The sequence below is a fragment of the Coptis chinensis genome, chromosome 2 (assembly GCF_015680905.1).
Source record: "Coptis chinensis isolate HL-2020 chromosome 2, ASM1568090v1, whole genome shotgun sequence".
In the NCBI taxonomy this organism is placed as follows: Eukaryota; Viridiplantae; Streptophyta; class Magnoliopsida; order Ranunculales; family Ranunculaceae; genus Coptis; species Coptis chinensis.
Window position 1 is genome coordinate 109,311,607 of NC_141457.1, and position 18,834 is coordinate 109,330,440.

Here is an 18,834-nt window from a genome sequence, read left to right on the forward strand (position 1 = left end):
ATGCTAAGCACGCTGCGGTGAGAGAACAGAGCAAGCACGCGGTCCGTTGAGAGATAGCACGCGCCCGCTGAGAGAAAGCACACGTTGATATCATTAAGTAAAAGAAGTAGGGGCCGCTGGATTGATAATTTGAGAATATCTCGGACCCCAAACGGTTTTTCACGAGGTTCGGGGGGCCGAGAGGGGGCATTTGTATCTACCAAATTCATGACCATGGGGATGACATGTCTCAAAGACCGAGGTAACTTAAGAAACCAGAGAGTGAGAGTACAGGATATAGGCCGCGGTACTTGAGGCAGTAGTGGACGGTTAGCGGTTATGAACTGGTGAGGTGGAGATCGTGGAATCAGGAAGCAGTTAGCGGTTAGGGAGTATAAGAGGGATGGAAAGAGAGAAAAGAAGAGAAAAAAAGAACGGAGGAGAGAGAGGAGAGAGGCTGTAAGATCAGAGATTACATAGGGATTTCGAAGGTTGTAAAATCTGATTATACACAGATTATTGTCGAAACAATACGAAAATTAGTTGTTTTAGTTTCTAAATTTGAACTAGAAACCTAGCTTCTAAATTCATAATTCCTTTAGTCTATATATTGAGTTGTAGACTTTGTGTTTGTGTGAGAAAGGTTTTTTTTTCTTTGTGTGTTTGTAAACTTTATTGTTATTGATTATTTGTAAGGTGATTAATGTTTATAACTTGTCATCCCCCTTCTCTCAAACTTGTGAGTTTCAAGTCCGATTGGCTCATAAGCAACCAGTTTGTGATTCTTCGGCATCACGTTCATATCTATATGTACACTATTGCATCACAATGTTTTAAAATAAAGGAAATGCATTTTATTTATTAGTAAGAGGTGTGGGTTCCAAACTAGATAGTATTCGAAGGACGCGGTACTGATTATTTTCAAAAAGGAAGTAAACCTTTCTATACCATAGAAATTCATTTCTTTTGCAACAACATAAAAAAGTCAATCTTTTGAGAGATTTTTTGTTAACAAGAGAGTGAATTTATGTTTGAAAAGAAAATACTTTTGGATTGAGGAAATTCTTTACTTTCTCTGCCAAATAGATTTTGGTAATATTTTGTGAAAGGTTTTCAAACAAGAAGCACAACAAGAAGTTGAGTGTTTATGTTTGACTGATTGAGATAATTTTGACGGGCAAGAGTATCACATGATACAAAAGAACTTCCATGAAGTAGGAAAGCCAAACGACAAGTGAAATTTCTCCACACCCCTCACGCCATGAATTCTTTTGTAGAAAAATTCACAAGCATAGAAAATACCTTTGCAAATACTTCTTACTACATGAAACTATTCTACTACCAAGTGAGATGAACCCTCAAATATCCCCTAAAGAGTAAGTTGAAATAGGTAAGAGAACTTTCAAAATAACGAAGACCTACATATTTCTTTTATGGAAGAAAACATTTTTTGGAAAACAGAGGAATAAAACACTGAGGTTTTTCTTTAATAAAACATTGAGTTTTAAAGTCTTTTTTCGATAATACTTTAGAAGAGGGAAACCATTGCTCAGTATGACATAGAAAGAGATTAAATTTTTTTCGAAACACAGAAATATGTGTTGTAAAACAAATTGAAGAAAAAAAAAACAATGTATCCCTTTTTAAAAAATCATCAGATAAAATAATTTTAGCTTCACAAAGCCGTTATCACGATCATTGTGCGTAATGAACACATTTATAGAGCAATTCACAAAATTGTACCCAAAAAAAAAATTTACTATAATTATAAGCAAAAAAAAAAAAAATAAAATTAAACCCCTAAATTCACATTATACAGGCCTAGATTTTATATTGGAATAAGACTTAATAAACATATAAACATGAACTTCTTTTCATTTGATGGTAACGACATCAGGATATCCTGAGCTTAATACGTACAGATATACTTCTATGAGGATAAGACCAAATGGTTCTACCAGAGCCAGACTAACAAAGATTCCCTAGTCCCTAATAAAACAAGAGGCAAATAGAACACAAGACAATCAGAACATGCAATTTCTAGAACAATACAAAAAATAGATCTATTACAACGAATAATTGATGCGAACAGCATACCTTAATCTTCAGTAGCCAAGTGTTACATCTCTTCTACCTCATCTTTGTTAACGGTTACAAGGGTTCGCAAACCAGATAAGCTCATCAATAACTCAAAATCTACAATGCCATTAGTAATAAAATGAATACATACGCAAGACTGATTATGGGAGTGTTTCGACCCCCACATACGTGGCAAATATCCATTATTAGGGGTCTCTATTTTATTCGTTTAATCAACAGGGCTAAAACCCAATTCGCAATATTATGGATCAATATACAGGCTCATTAACTCATGTGTCTAAGGCTGAACCTTAGCCACATGGCTTGCCACTAATGTATATTGATTTATGTCCGTGATTCATTTCTTATCAAAAGATAATTATCGGTGACAGGTTATACTCCATTACAATTACTCAAGCTACAAGATTACTTGAGCTACAAGGACTCTCTACTCTACCTATATAAATACCACATTATTTTTCATAAGGAACTACGTTGAAACTTGATCCCTAGAGAATAGATCTTGGCACGTGGCAGACCATTATTTGGTTGGGCCATCTCCCCAACATCAAATTCTCTGTTTTTCTTAGTGCATTCTTTACCATTGCTCGTTGTGTTGAAGCGCTTTCTTGTCGAAAACATAATTGGCGCCGTTTGTGGGGAATTTAGAATTTATTATCACGTGAAACAATCAAGATGGTAAGCACAAGAAGCAGACCAAATAGTCAACATATTCCTCCTGCTAATAGGGATTGCAACCCTCGAAATTCAAATCGGCCAATGCAAGAACCGTTGAAAGAGTTGATTGCAAAAGAACTTAACGATAGAGAGTCAAGGGATGTAAGAATGAAAAACTTGACAATCAATGATGGCGTACTTGATAAGTTTTCGCTCGACATTCAGGAAGCTTACCACCATCCCGACTTCAAACAACCCGATTTTGAACTTTATGATGAGTCGGAAGGAGATCCTGGCTTGCATGTTCTATCGTTCAAAAATAAGTTGGTGTTATGGGGTGGAGATGATCTGCTCATGTGTAAGCTCTTTCCATCAACTCTAAAGGGAGAAGCATTACGCTGGTTTAGTGAGTTGCCTTCAAGATTAATTCACCAATACAATGAACTAGAAAATCAGTTTGTTAATCGTTTCCGCCACAATTGCAAGACGCCAAAGGATGTCGAATCACTTTTGAACATCAAGCAACAACGTGACGAAAACTTCATCCCAGATTGGACCGACCTGACAGGGAAAGCCGACCTCGCAGATTTGCGGAAAGTCGCCATCCTAGATAGGTCCGTCCAGACAGGGAAAAAAGGCGTCACAGAAGAAAGTATAAGGAAAAACTTCATCCCAGATTGGACCGACCTGACAGGGAAGGCTGACCTCGCAGATTTGCGAAAAATCGCCATCCTAGACAGGTCCATCCAGACAGAGAAAAAAGGCATCACGGAAGAAAGTATAAGGAAAAACTTCATCCCGTGACGGACCGACTCGACAGGGAAGCGCCGACTCGCAGATTTGCGAAAAATCGCCATCTTAGACAGGTCCATCCAGACAGGGAAAAAAGACGTCACGGAAGAAAGTATAAGGAAAACCTTCATCCTAGGCTGGACCGACCTGACAGGGAAGGCCGACCTCGCAGATTTGAGAAAAACTGCCATCCCAGACAGGTCCGACCAGGCAGGGATGGAAGATGTCACAGAATAACTAGAGGGAAGACCACAATCCCGCATAAACTACCGACCTAGATAGGTTGGTTACACGCGAAAGAAAAAAGACAATCTCCGGTCGGACCCAAAAGTGTGTGTACTCTAAAATCTCTAACTCTTGTAAAGAGGTAATGGCGGTGTCATCTTCCACATAGGCTCGACCGGGCGCCCGTTGCTTAAATCTTCTGGGTGAAATGGATTTCACTCTTCAATACAAATTTTTCCGATCTGTTGGGAAAATAATGGAGGCTTATATCGATGATATAGTCGTTAAATCGAACAATACGGGTGATCATCTTTCCGATCTTTAACTTGTTTTTTATAGGCTTACCAAGTATAACATGAGACTCAATCCCGCCAAATGTTCTTTTGGGCCTCTCTTCTGGAAAATTTCTGGGATACCTCATGACTTGTAGAGGTATTGAGGCTAATCCTGATCAGATACGCACCGTTATTGATATGCCATCACCCAAAAATAAGAAGGAAATTTAACGACTTATTGGTCGGCTTGCCTCTCTTCATAGATTTATTTCTAAATATTCCGATCGTTGTCATCCCTTCTTCCAGACGTTAAAGAGGGCGGCAACTTGGAACATTGATTGTGAGATGGCATTGCAACAACTGAAGAAATACTTGGTCAGTCCTCCTATATATATTAACAAGTCCTTCAATCGGGTCAACCTAGTGGCATATAGTTGGCGGCTACATTGATGGAAAAATCTATGGAAGATATTCGCACGCTTAATCAGCTTAATTTAAGACCAACATGAATTGAAATGCAATTCTAATCTCATTAACATATGGATTGTTTACTCGGATGGCTCCCATAGTACATCCGGTCCGAATTGGATGTGTTTTTGTTAAACCCGACGGAGAAAAGATTGGGAAATCTGTGCGACTTGGCTTCGCCTCTTCAAATAACGAAGCCGAGTATGAGGATGCCATTTGTGCCTTGAGAACAGCTTTGACACTAGGGGTGCGAAAGTTCCAGTTATACACGGATTCTCGCCTTGTTGCAAATTAGTTTGGTGGGTCTTTTGAAGCAAGAGATGAGCGTATGGTGGCTTATCTTAGTTTGATACATAGTCTTGTTCGACAATTTGATAGCATCTCTATCACTCAAAGACCCCGAAATGACTTACGCCATGCGGATTCATTGGCTTATCTCCGCCACCGTTAGAAGCCGAAGGGCTTGACACATCACTTTTGCGGTCGGCTTTTTCGATCTAAGTTTGAACGTTTTTACGCTTAGCTTTTAGTTAGTTACTCTCAATAAAAATCGGCGACGGTTACCACATTTAGCTTCCGTCGGTTTAAGTTTGAACGCTTTTACGCCCGGCTTTAATTCATTACTATCATTACGGAAAAAATTTGACGGTTACCACATTTAGCTTTGTCGTCCTAAGTTTGAACGCTTTTACGCTCGCTTAGTTCATTACTATCATTCTGAAAAATCTGACGGTTACTACATTTAGCTTCGTTAAATTTTAAGTTTGAACACTTTTACGCCGCTTAGTTCATTACTATCATTACGAAAAAAATCGACGGTTACCACATTTAGCCGTCCTTAAGTTTGAACACTTTTACGCCGCAGTTAGTTCATTACTATCATTACGAAAAAATCGGCGACGGTTACCACATTTAGCTTTGTCGGGCCTAAATTTGAACGCGTTTTTAACGCCGCTTAGTCATTACTATCACTACAACAAAATCGTGACGGTTACTACGCGTTTAACTTCGCCGGTAAAGTTTGAACGTTTTTTACGCCGCTTAGTTAGTTACTATCACTATAAAAAAATCTGACAAAGTTACCACGTTTAGCTTTATCAGTCTAAGTTTGAATGCTTTTACGCTCGCTAAGTCCGTTACTATCACTACAACAATATCCGACTAAGTCATCGCGTTTCGTTTTGTCAGTCGAAGTTCGAACGTTTTTACACTCGCTTAGTCTAATTTTGCCGAGTTAAGTTAGCATTGGGGGCATTTTTCTCTACATAGGGGCGTCTCGTTCTATTTCATTTCAATTGCATAAATCAACAACATTGTCAGTTTTTCGCAGGTATGTTATCTGACACAACAACAATATTCAATAACAAACCCATCTTTATTTTTATTTTTCATCAAAAGAAGTTTTAGCTCTATGGTATTACATTCACATGATTACCTAATCAATTGTCTCTGTCAATTGTCTTACGGTCGCTTTATTAAATCTTCGTTTTCTTCTTTGAAATCTGCATTCGTTTCACTAGTGCTTTCGGTTAACTATCTTCCAACTTCATTATTTTTTAGGCATTGTGCCGATCTTTTTCTTTTAAAAATTTTCGAAGAAAAAAATTTTCAGTCAACGCCATTATTTTTCTAAGGCATCGGTGCCGATCTTTCTACTGAAAAATTTCCGAAATAAAATTTTTCGGCGTCATTATTTTTTCTATGGCATTGTGCTGATCTTTCTCCGAAAAAATTTTCCAAGCGAAAATTTTCGTCAACGTCATTATTTTTTCTAAGGCACTATGCCGATCTTTCTACGAAAATTTTTCCGAGCGAAAATTTTCGTCAGCGTCATTATTTTTTCTATGGCATTGTTCCGATCTTTCTCCGAAAAATTTTCCAAGCGAAATTTTTCGTCAGCTTCGTTATTTTTTCTATGGCACTGTGCCGATCTTTCTACAAAAAAAATTTCAACGAAAATTTTCGTCAACGTCGTTATTTTTTCTAAAGCATTATCGATCTTTTCACTTAAAAATTTTCCCGGTTTAAAATTTTCAAGCCTTCATTATTTTTCTAAGGCATTGTGACGATCTTTCTACTTAAAAAATTTCAACGAAAATTTTCGCCAACGCCGTTATTTTTCTAAAGCATTGTGCCGATCTTTCTCACTAAAAATTTTCCGAGGGAAAATTTTCGTCAAACTTCATTATTTTTCTAAGGCATTGTGCCGATCTTTCTCTGAAAAATTTCGACGAAAATTTTTACTAATCAACGTCGTTATTTTTCTAAAGCATTGTGTCGATCTTTTTTCTACAAAAATTTTCCGGCGAAAATTTTTGTCGATCATTATTTTTTTCTAAAGCATTCTCACGATCTTTCTACAAAATCCGGAAAATTTTTTCACCTTCATTATTTTTCTAAGGCATTGTGCCAATCTTTTCTAACTGAAAAAATTTCAATTTAAATTTTTGTCAACGTCGTTATTTTTCTAAAGCATTGTACCGATCTTTCTCTGAAAAATTTTTCGCCGAAAATTTTCACAACCTTAATTATTTTTTAAGGCATTGTGTCGATCTTTTTCTCTGAAAAATTTTCGGCGAAAAATTTTAAACCTTAATTATTTTTCTAAGGCATTGTGCCGATCTTTCTACTGAAAAAATTTCCGGCGAAAATTTTCGCAACGCCATTATTTTTTCTATGGCATTGTGCCGATCTTTCTCGAAAAATTTTCCGGTTTTAAAATTTTCGTCAAGATCATTATTTTTCTAAGGCATTTTTGTCGATCTTTTCTACTAAAATTTTCGTTCAAACTTCATTATTTTTCTAAGGCATTGTGTCGATCTTTCTGAAAAAATTTCGGCCGAAAATTTTAAAATTTTCCAACGCCGTTATTTTTCTAAAGCATTGTGTCGATCTTTTTTCTGAAAAAATTTTCCGTTTAAAAATTTTCGGCCTTAATTATTTTTTAAGGCATTGTGCCGATCTTTTTCTACTGAAAAATTCTCCGAAAGCAAAAATTTTCGGTGGTCACTATTTTTCTAAGGTATTCCGCCGATCTTTCTCTGCGAGAATTTTTTCGAACGAAAATTTTCATCGGCTTCATTATTTTTTTTCCTTCGCGAGTTATGTTTTTGTTGTGTTCGTCCACTGTTCCAAGTTACGGAGCTGATCACTTCCTAATCTTCATTATTTTTTTTTTCCTTCGCGAGTTATGTTTTTGTTGTGTTCGTCCACTGTTCCAAGTTACGGGCGAGTTATGTTTTTGTTGTGTTCGTCCACTGTTCCAAGTTACGGAGCTTATCACTTCCTAATCCGGATTTAAATTCGTTGCATGAATGTGGTTATCACTTCCTACTTTTGTTTTATCTCTTTATCTCCTTCTTGCCTCAACCAACCACCGACTTAGTAGATTTAAATTCTTCCTACCTTATCCAACCCGGATATTTTCAATATACTGGACCGGCTTAATAGCCCAGGTTTGGGAATTTGTCCATGTGGAGACTTGAACATTGTTCACCCCTCTCACCAACTAGTGGGTGCGCCACTACAGCCCAACCACTTTCTTGAAAGGAATCTTTTTTTTTTTTTTTTTTACTTCTATTAATACTAGATCTGCCAATCCGGGTTAAAAATGGGTTTTCTTTATCGATTTTTTGTCACCTATTTTACTTCTTGCTTCCCCCTCTATCAATTAATTACATTGCAGCCTCATATAAATTAGTTTAAAATTATTTAAAGCCAATATTTCGGGCATTTTTTTTCGACATTCCATTTTTCTATCATTTCCTTTTCGCGATGATACTGCGTTATACACTACGCTCTTTTTTTTTTATTCCATTTTTTTTGCTTTTTCTTTCTTCTTTGCCATGTGAACTTTTGTTCGCGATGACAAAGAGGGTGATGTTCAAACCCATACATACGTGGCAAATATCCATTATTATTAGGGGTCTTTATTTTATTTTTAACCACGGGGCTAAAGCCCAATTAATATTATGGATCAATATACAAAGCCCTATTAACTCATGTGTCTAAGGGCGTCAACCTTAGCCACATGGCTTGCCACTAATGTATATTGATTTATGTCCGATTCATTTTTATCAAAAAGATAATTATCACCGATGGTTATACTCCATTACAATTACTCAAGCTACAAGATTACTTTGAGCTACAAAGACTCTCTACTCTACCTATATAAATACCACATTATTTTTCATAAGGAACTACGTTGAAACTTGATCCCTAGAGAATAGATCTTGCACGAAAGCGAGCCATTATTTGGTTGGGCCATCTCCCCAACATCAAATTCCTCTTTTTTTTAGTGCATTCTTTACCATTGCTTTCGTTGTGTTGAAGCAATTTATCACAAACAAGGAGGAGTGGAGCTAAAATTTGTTTAAAAGAAGTACAAGATGTATGGTCAGAACCAAATTTGCTCGCACTCTCCGAGATATTTGCTCTCCCATAATCCTTGAATAGAGTCGCAAATCTTTTTCTTAAGCCTAGTGAATGAGGATCCTAGTATTATGAGCTACTAAGAAAACAAAAATAATCATATTATATATACAAAGCACACGATTCATCGATTATGACCTTATACTCTAAAAACTAAATAACAACCAACAGTTGAAAACTCTAATATTTTCTATATATAATTGATGAAAGAGGGTTTTAAGACATTTTTACTTACCAAAAAGAAAATATGTGAATTTCCGTTTGCAAAGATGTTTTTGGGTTGAAGAAATTCTTTTTAGTCGATCAATATTCTCTGTCAAACTTGTTTTGGAAATATTTAAGAAAGGTTTTCAAACGAGAAGTGCAAATAGATTAAAGAGAAATTTCAGAAACACGACAAATTGAGAGAATTTTGACAAGTATATCAATTGATAGAAAACAACTTCCATGAAGTAGGAAAGCAAATTGCCAAAGTGAATTCTCCACACCCCTCACGCAATGAATTCTTCCATAAAAAAATCCACAAGTGTGAAGAGTACATTAGCAAATGCTTCTGACGGCATGTAACTATTCTACTGTGAGTTGTACCCAGCAATGATCCCCCTTACAATCAAAGATGCCTTAAGAGAAAGTTGAGTATCAGAACGTTTTTAAAAAATAGTGAAGACAAACGTTGTTTTAAGAAAGAGATGTGTTCTTTTTTCATAACAAACTGGAAAATACCAAACAAGTAAAACGTTTTCTTCTTCTCAATTTTGGAAAAACAGGAGCACAAAACAATGAGCTTTTTAAAACCAACTGTCGAATTAAAAGAGGTATCTTTTGAAACAAACTCGCGAAATCATGGTTTTGAATGAGTTTTCCAAATCATTATTTACGGCTAGCGGTGTGTTGAGAAAGACAACAGTTGTTAGTAAGTCACTTAAATTATAGACAATGACGGAATTATTTTTAACAGAGAAGAAAGAACCGAATCATTATATTAAATAAATAATAACCCTAATTAAGAATTGTTGCATAAAGGAACGAGTTTCACAATCGTTGGTAATTGATAAATCTACCTGAGATAAAATATATATATATAAGGGGAAAGATACTGACTGAAGATGACCATCAAAGACTTGGGAAAAAAAAACTCACTGCTTCTTATTCCTAGAAAGTAGAACTACAAAACCCTAGAATACATCCTTCAATTATTAAAGACTAGTAAATAATGCCAACATCATTTAAAGAGCGCTAAAACCCACCCTATGGCCTATTTAAGTCCCAAGCAACCATTTTGGCAAAGCATGTGTCGTTCAAATAATGTACCATAATAATACAAAAGTGAGGGTGGTTAGCACGAATTCCTGTATCAAATATCACCATTTTAACTTTTGCATGCCATAAGGCCTTGACTACAAAATTAATTTAACCTGGTGATTTCTATACCATAACAATAACAAACCAAAATTCAGACAATAAAAAATATTGAATATTACAACTAGCAAACCAACCTCTCCACCGCAATTCCAAACTTTTTGTCAAATTACAAATCTTCGAATAAAACTCCACTCCACCGCACTTTTACCTTTCCAGGCCTGTTTTTCCCATCTGAAAAGGAATCCATTTTCTACCCACATTATTAACAAACATGTTGCTAGAACAAGTCGAGCCAATCAAAAAATCTTTCATAAGTCTCAATTTCTTAGATTCACAAAATTTCATTAGACACTGGGTGAGCACATAGTTCATTATTTTCACAAAATGCAAATGTTAAACACTAATAACTAATTAAAAAACAAAACGTCAGAGAGGAAGAGATAGATAACGAGGTTACCATCGCATCATCAAATCAAACGACTAAACTGGTGAGAAAACCTATAATTCAGATTTCAGACAACGTGAAAGCATGTTTCACTTGAGAACCAAACTACGGAAAAGACCGCTTGTTTTTAGAACAACTGATGTGATTGTAATGGCCCAACCACCCCTTATCTCTACACTATATTATCTCTACACTATATGAGAGCCTGGTTATCAGGAACCACACTTCTCAACCGAATAAGCTATTTCTAATCTCTCACGTTTTACAATTTAGAAACACCTCCCTCAATTATTCTAATAAGCTCCCTCTATTTTAAATAATTTACAAAAAACTCCATCACCTCACTGAAATTAGAATTAGCGTTCACTGAAATTAAAATCAACCCCTCCTAATGTTTTTATATTGTTTTTTAAAAATGTTAGAGTGACAGGTTTAAAGATTTGAAAAAAACCAATGCGTAGTATGGTTCACATACTTGTTTTATAGCAGAACCAAGGAGTGTGAGAGATAAGCGCCAGGGTAGCGTGGGAAATAAGCAATCTGCGTGAAATTTAATCTAACTTACCAAAATCGCAAAGTCCAAGCCCGGTCATATTTGTGAAAGAAAGTCCAAAGCCCGGCCCACTACCTTTGAAAACAAAGCCCAGTCCATTGTCTCCCGCACGTTCACTGCTGCTACCAACGACCAACCAAGACCATATCAACGGACCACCCAACGAAGGTTAGGCATGTGCATTTTTTCGTAATACACAACTGATAAGTGATAACATGTATCTTGCAAAGTGCAATTGTGCACTACCTCCTAACCAAACAACTCAAAGTCTTGGAAAATCCTATAATGAGAAATAAGCTTGCTTGCCCCATTAAAAGACTTGAGGACTCGACCACATATTACCTCTGATTCACATAAGTCAATTTTGGGGCTCCTCAAATGATTGTCGAGACTGAGAGTCTTGAAATTATATTGTCTCGTGCTCCGATAGTGAGGAACCATTCTTGATAGGACATCCTGTAACCATTTGTTCTTTGTATGTCCTAGCCCTATGCATGGGCAATTTAAGCATATATGACAGGATTCTGTAACATCAGTAAGCCATTATGCTAGTTCATAAACAACGAATCCGCCCATTTCAGTAAATTTGAAAATACATCCATCGCTGAACCAAACATATATAAGAAAAACCACATCAACTGTGAGACACAATAAGACATGCAGTATAAAATTGAGCTTCATACATCATAATCACACAGACCAAAAAAAGTTTAATGAGATAGATGACATCTGAACTACCATAATCAGGTCGGAGACAAATTAACATCAAATTACCATCATCACAATTCAAAAGAAACCTTCCAAGCAGTGACATGTAGGAGTTTGACTTACATCAAGGGCCAACGCAAGATCACATTGCCTAGAGGATTTTGAATTACATTAAGGGACCAATGCAAGATTGCAATGGTAGATGCAAATGACACGGAAGTGTAGTGGTATCCAACTTCCTTTGGCACCAGGCGCACGTTGTAAACACAAGATCCGAGGACTGCGGAGATGGCCACAAGCCCACAATCACAAGGTCTGACGAAACATTACCAATAGGCAAGACACAAGCATAACCACACTTGATAGAAATTTGTTTGTGATCTTATGTAGGATTTCTTATTTGGCGACTATTGAGGATACAGAAACCTAGCGAATGAATGCAGTGAAATCCATTCAGAGCTTGAACTATATATTGTACTAAATCTAGATCATGGTTTAGCCTAAAAACCCACTTGATCAGACTTACTTGAAAAATAAACCCAAGGTTAACGTGACAGCTTACCACCAATGTCCCCAATCCCAGACTCCCATAATTCCAGATGACGAATAGCTAAGAAACATGTTGATTGCATCAAACCATGCTCGATCTTCACTGAAGCGTTTTTCTTTGTACCATTCAATTGTTTGTGTATACCACAACAGCCAACATGAACTGTACACTTTTTTACCTCTAAATAAGAGTGCACAATCTATGTCTTATATTTTCAGTTTAGAAGTAGACATTCTTTGATTGGTATTACGACTGCATCAGCTTAAAAGTAGCTAAGTAAACTGAATACTTAATTTCAACGTCCGTGCAGGACAAATCAACCTGCATATTTCAGGTAACATCCAACGCAGCTACAGGAAAATAGGAAGTAGGAACATTATCTGAAATATTGGATTAGATCCTGGTGCCGATATTTAAAATATATCAAGATATTTCGGCTGGGGTTTAGGGTTTTTACTTGATAGAAATTATGAATGAAGGAACCGAAGAAGATTAGAGGTCGACCTTGAAAGAAAGAAGACAGTATCATTTCACTTTCTCCACTTTGGGTAAGTTTCTACAAAAAAACTAAACTACTCTTTACAGTTTATCAATTCTGTTAAAATGTTGCAACGTTTAGTTGTACTTCATAGTAGAATTAACACTACTAGTATTGTTTTAGATTTAAGACCCACCCTGATATCAACAACCCAACTGACTAGATTCATTTCTAGTATCGTCTCAAGACCGAATTTCACAGAAGAGTACCTCATTAATACGTGTGGGTTGTCCCCAGAATCAGCTCTCAAAGCTTCTAAAAAATTTGTTCTCAACGGATCCAAAACAGCTAAACCTGACTCAGTTATCTCGCTCTTCAAATCCTACGGTTTCACTGATAGCCACATTTCAAAAATCATCGCTTGCCACCCTCAATTTCTCCTAGCCTCTCCCGAGGAAAGGTTAAAACCAAAGCTTGAATATTTCAAAAGCATTGGCATTTCGGGACCCAATCTTGGTAAACTCCTCTCCAAGGACGTACATTTCTTGAGAAGAAGCTTAGAGAATTCTACCATCCCTACTATTAATTTCCTTAGAAGCCTTTCCCCCACAGATGATGGCATCGCCATTATTCTTCAACGGTTAAAGTGGTCCAATAATTTGAAGGACAGAATGGGAAAAAACGTAGCCCTCCTGCAAGATCATGGTATGCCGAAATCTTTGATCTCAAAATTGATTATCAGGAACCCTCAAGTTCTATTTCTCGAATCCAACAAGCTTAATGCAAGTGTATTCAAACTCAAGAATATGGGTTTTAGTCCTTCGAGTAACGTGTTTGTTAGTGGATTACATGTGCTTGTGGGGATGAAGAAGCCTATATGGGACTCGAAATTGGAGGCTTATAAGAGTTTTGGTTGGTCAGAAGATGAGGTTCTTTCCTTGTTCAAGAAAAACCCCTTTGTAATGGCCACTTCAGTGAAGAAGATCAATTTAGCAGTGAATTTCTTCATGAATAACTTGAATTGGACTAGAGAAGATATTGCCAAGAACGTGGCTGCTATTAATTTAAGCATGGAAAAGAGGGTATTTCCAAGATGTTATGTTCTTCAAATGCTGTTCTCAAAGGGTCTACTAAGTTACAATGGTATTGGTAGGGCCTTAATTGTCGCAGAAGATGTGTTTTTGGCAAAGTATGTGATCAAGTTTCAGCACGAGGAACCCAAACTCTTTGAAGAGTACCAAAAGAAGTTGAGTACTCAAGGTTCGAATATTTCTTCCAAGGATGGATCTAAGAATGTGAAATTGTAGAATGTAATATTGGCAATTGTTCAGGTCGATGGTAACTGGTTGGTTACATAAACAGTGGGTAAATTATATGTTTCTATGAGACTGCAATTTCCTTAGCTTTGCCAATGGAGGCTCATCGACTTTTAAGAGGTGTTCTTGTCTCATTTTTCTAAAAGTACACCCTCGCTGTTTAACTATGTGGATCTTGGTCTAAATGTAAGTTTTATAATTTAATCACCTCTAAGTATGTCTTTTAAGTTTACCATTCTGTGTTTTGTCTGTCAACTTGTTGGTATATTGCAATACCGTACATGGAAAAAGCCAGACGATCTCTCGATGCTGTAAATTAAGGTTTTCAGTATATGGTCTCTCCTATCACTCTACATCCTAATGCAGTTAAAAAGAGTTTACATGTTTTCCTTAAAGTTCCTTCATCAATCTGGTGTGATAATGTAAGTGCAATCTCCCTAGTATCTAATCCCATTTTTCTACTAGAATCAAATATGTGCCTCTTTGTAACAAACATAACCTAGTTGGTTCTATACAGTTGATTTTTCCAGCTGTAATAGAACCAACTAGGTGAGCCTTTAATCTAGAGCCTGAGGTGTAAACAATATATTGACCTGTATTGTAAGATCACTTCACTTCACGATTTAGGTGCACTACACCAGAAAAGTTATTGTGAACTGCATTGCTCGAAAGCATGGTGAAAAAGGACATTCAACATTAAAGTGAGTATTTAGGAAGTTGGATCCAAGGACTGGTGTAAGGATAATTTTAAGTTTATATTACTTGGTTAGGAGACTGGTTCTTCGATATGTTACTACTGTACAACAATGTACTGTTTGAAAATTTGAATAGATGCTTACTTGAACCAGGGGCTGAACCTGTTTGGTGATTATTTTTTGTGGTGTAATTGGTGTTGGGACTGACATAAAATTTAGATTTCGCCTGTTTCTATAGATTTCTGTTTGGTGATTATTTTTGTGGTGTAATTGGTGTTGGAGAAAGTTTCCAGAATTGAAGACCATGTAGAAATTGTTGTTAAATATATCATTTCTGTTTCTTTCCTTATGTAATTTTCCAATTTATTTTGGACTGCTAAAACTTGAAGTGAATTAGCATAGACGATATATGGCATAAGGTCGTTCTATAGATATGGGAAAGGTTGCACCGAACAAGTGTTGGTTGGAACCTAAAATGGGGACAGATTTTGGTGTAGTAAATACACCGATGGTAAAGGTAGTTGTCATGAACTCATCGCGTATATATAGGTGGTGGGCTAGCTTTTCATTCTCGTTCTCACTGCCATTTCACTATTCTCGTTTTGCCATTTTTTCCATTTTTTCCATTCGCCATTATTTTCACTAACATAGCCCAGAGACACTAGTGGAAAGTGAGAGAGAAACACTAAAAAAAAGGTGACTTCTAACAAACCGTTCAGAGCTTCTGCAAGGAACACAAAGCAAGAGCTTGTGAGCTTCAGTGAAATTGTAAGCGCTCTCTCTCTCTTCAAAACATAAAATTTAATTAGTTAATGATTTTAAAGCTTCAAGTTTGTTTATTTTCGTCTGATTTTTGTTTGTTAAATTGATGTATTGTTCACTAAACTGAAATGGGTATCTGCAACTTGGATCAAATCAAAGTTCTTTCTCTAAATTGAGGTAAAGTTCTTTCCTTTTTTCATTCTTTTTCATTTCTTATTGTTTTATTACTATGGATTCAATGGGGTTCGCTGAATCTATCATGGGTATTTGTTATTTCGATTTTTCTTTGATGGGTATGAAATATTCATCTACTTTTTGGTATTTGGGTTATGTTAATTTGATTGATATTGAATTATTTGGTGCTGGTTGTTTTAGGGTTGTTAGATCTTAGTTGTTATTGGTGACAAATGTTATTATTAATTAATCTTGTTCAGTTTTTAGTTGTAAACTAGTTTTGTTGTAGAAATTATTTTCTTTTGTTAAAATTTGGTTTGGTTATTTGCTAAAAAGCTATATTTGTGTGATTCTTGTGTTGTTAATGTTTTTGTATATGTTGAAACATACATGAAGTGTTCATTACATTCCATGGCTTAGAGAACAAGTTTGTATGAATCATATATTCTTCTTTAGTAATTTATATAGCTCTATCATATTTTCTGTCATTTAGGTTCTACAAGAATTCTAATATTATGCATTTTCATCCCACCAGTTAGAAAAGGACGAGATGTCCACTTTGAAAAGGCTTGCCGAAGGCCTGTCTTTCAAAGCTATGTCATATAATCAGTATAGCGTAAATGGGTATACATTTTGCACAGCAAAGTCTGAAATTTCTAAGACAACACAAAACAGCGGGGTTATTATGAATGCTATGACAAGCTTTAGAGCAAGTGCAAAAGATAAAAACTATGTTGATGGGGACATGACCTATTATGGTGTTGTAAACTTGATTCTTGAGTTGGATTATACTAAAGCAAACAGTTTTCTGTTGTGATATGAACAAGAGATAGAATAAATGGATGTTCGAAAAGGCAACATCATTTTTGTTATGGTCCATTTGTTTGTTTGTACTTCATGTGTCGCATTCCTTGTTTGAATGCAGCTCCTCTTTGTATGTACTAGTTTGTACTTGTTCTTTTTGTGTGAACTTGTTTTTCTGGGTGCAACTTCATGTTTGTATGGAATGGTTGAAGGTTTAATAGATGAAAGTGTATATGTTATGAGTATTTTTAAGCATATTTTTATCATCTATTTTTCCCCTTTCAAGTTAGTCATTGATGTTTTGCGTAAGATTTCAGCATAATGTACGTCTTCCAAGTCTCAACATTCAGAGGGTGGGGATGGATCTGGACAAAGTGAGCATGGTGATGATGGTAATTAATGTATTGTTTACTTAATGGAAATTATATGATGTGTATTTTTTTTTTTCTAAGGTATCTTTTTCTTTGTTATAGCAATTGTTGAAAAGAAGTGTGTTCTATTTGATGAAGATGGAAGACCTGTTGGAGGCAAATCTGCAGAATTCTCTAGTTCCCTTGGTGAAATCAGTCGTGCCCATGCTTCAATTGTATTCCAGACGTGGAAAGTGGTACCCGACAAAAAAAAAAACCTCATATTGTGTATATAACATAGATTTTTTCTTCTAATATTTCAGAAAGAAAAGAATCCTAACACTCCGGCCTGTTACTAGAACAGTCTTGTATGTGGCTTTACATACCAATGACAACGGCACTTGCCCCATTGAAGAGCATTGCGTTGAAGTGGTAAGAATCTTAATAAGTGGTAAAAATTTTATGTTAATAAAAAGTTGTTTTCTATTAGAATGAACGTTTTCCATAGCTCTGTTTCACCCTTACGCCAGTATTAACTGTATGCATTGTATTTTTTGTTTGCACTACTTGGTACAACTTGCTTCTGACGTACTAATGTAAACTTGTATCTTTGTTTCATTTGCAGGTATAAGTGAACGAGTAGCAGATATTAAAACGCGCATTCATGCGATGAAGTGTCTTACCTCCTTTTCTGAGGCCGTCGGCCCAGGCTTCATTTTTTAGAGTGCGTATATTTGACTCGTCGTGTTTTTACCTGTTTTTTTTATTAATGGTCATTTGTGGAAGTTGTCTTATGTTATGTTTTCCTCAACAAGATATGTACATCATCCTCATGTGCAGTTTTCATTGTCCTTCACTGTTTTTTCTCCTAAATAATTCTAACATGCTTTATATACACTGTTATAGCTGTATAAAATCATGAAAGAACACAAGAATCCGAAGGTTCTTAGTGAGGGGATTACCTGGATATACGGTTTCGGCAGTTGAAGACTTTGGTATTTCACTTATAAAGCTTAAGGTGGTTGTAATTTCTTTCCTACCACATTTTAGTGACATTCATTTTTGGCTGTGTATCTTTATGTTGTCATGTTAATCAAGCTTTTCTGGATTTTCTCTGCAGGATTTAATTGAGTTCTGCAAAGACACTGGATTGCAATCCAGTAATGCTACCATCAGGAATGCGACTATCAAGCTTATTGGGGCAGTACACAAGTTTATTGGTCCGGGTGAGTTTTCGGTTTATTAATTGTTTTAATTTGTTTTGTGTGAGTTTGATGATCTAAAGTAGTGGTAGGACTTCCAATATATTTTCTGCAGATATTAAAGGATTTCTTACTGATGTTAAGCCTGCACTTCTCAGTGCACTTGATGCTGAGTATGAGAAAAATCCTTTTGAGGTATGCCGTTCTATCCACACATTTTTTCTGAAGAGCACTGCTTCTAGTATTTAATATCATTTGCAATAGGGTACATCTGCAGCACCAAGGAAAACTGTGAAAGCATCAGAATCCACCTTGTCTATGTCCGCTGGTGGATTGGATGGCCTTCCACGTGAAGATATTAGTGGGAAGATAACACCTACTTTTCTGAAGAACTTGTCTAGCCCTGATTGGAAGGTGTGTTGGGGTTTTTGTTCATTCTGCATTAACTTAATTATTTGGATATTGTTAAGCACCCAATGACCGGGTGCTGGTGGTGGTGTTCAATCAC

General features: G+C 36.2%; 2 long non-coding RNA genes across 12 annotated transcripts in view; one reads left to right on the forward strand and one right to left on the reverse strand.

Annotated features, from left to right (window-relative positions):
- Positions 1-1,782: 1,782 nt before the first annotated feature.
- The window catches only part of LOC147520424 (uncharacterized), a 42,790-nt gene continuing 25,738 nt past the window's right edge, over positions 1,783-18,834 (reverse strand). For 3 of the 11 annotated variants that reach the window (XR_015212629.1, XR_015212623.1, XR_015212627.1), the window contains one exon: positions 10,220-10,520. This is a non-coding gene — a long non-coding RNA (uncharacterized LOC147520424). Of the gene's footprint in view, positions 2,176-10,219; positions 10,540-18,834 lie in introns of those variants that run through there. The other 8 variants (XR_015212626.1, XR_015212618.1, XR_015212622.1 and 5 more) reach the window with 7 other exon arrangements.
- Positions 12,581-14,573, forward strand: LOC147520425 (uncharacterized). Its single transcript, XR_015212635.1, has 2 exons — positions 12,581-13,093; positions 13,207-14,573. It is a non-coding gene; the product is annotated as an uncharacterized LOC147520425 (long non-coding RNA).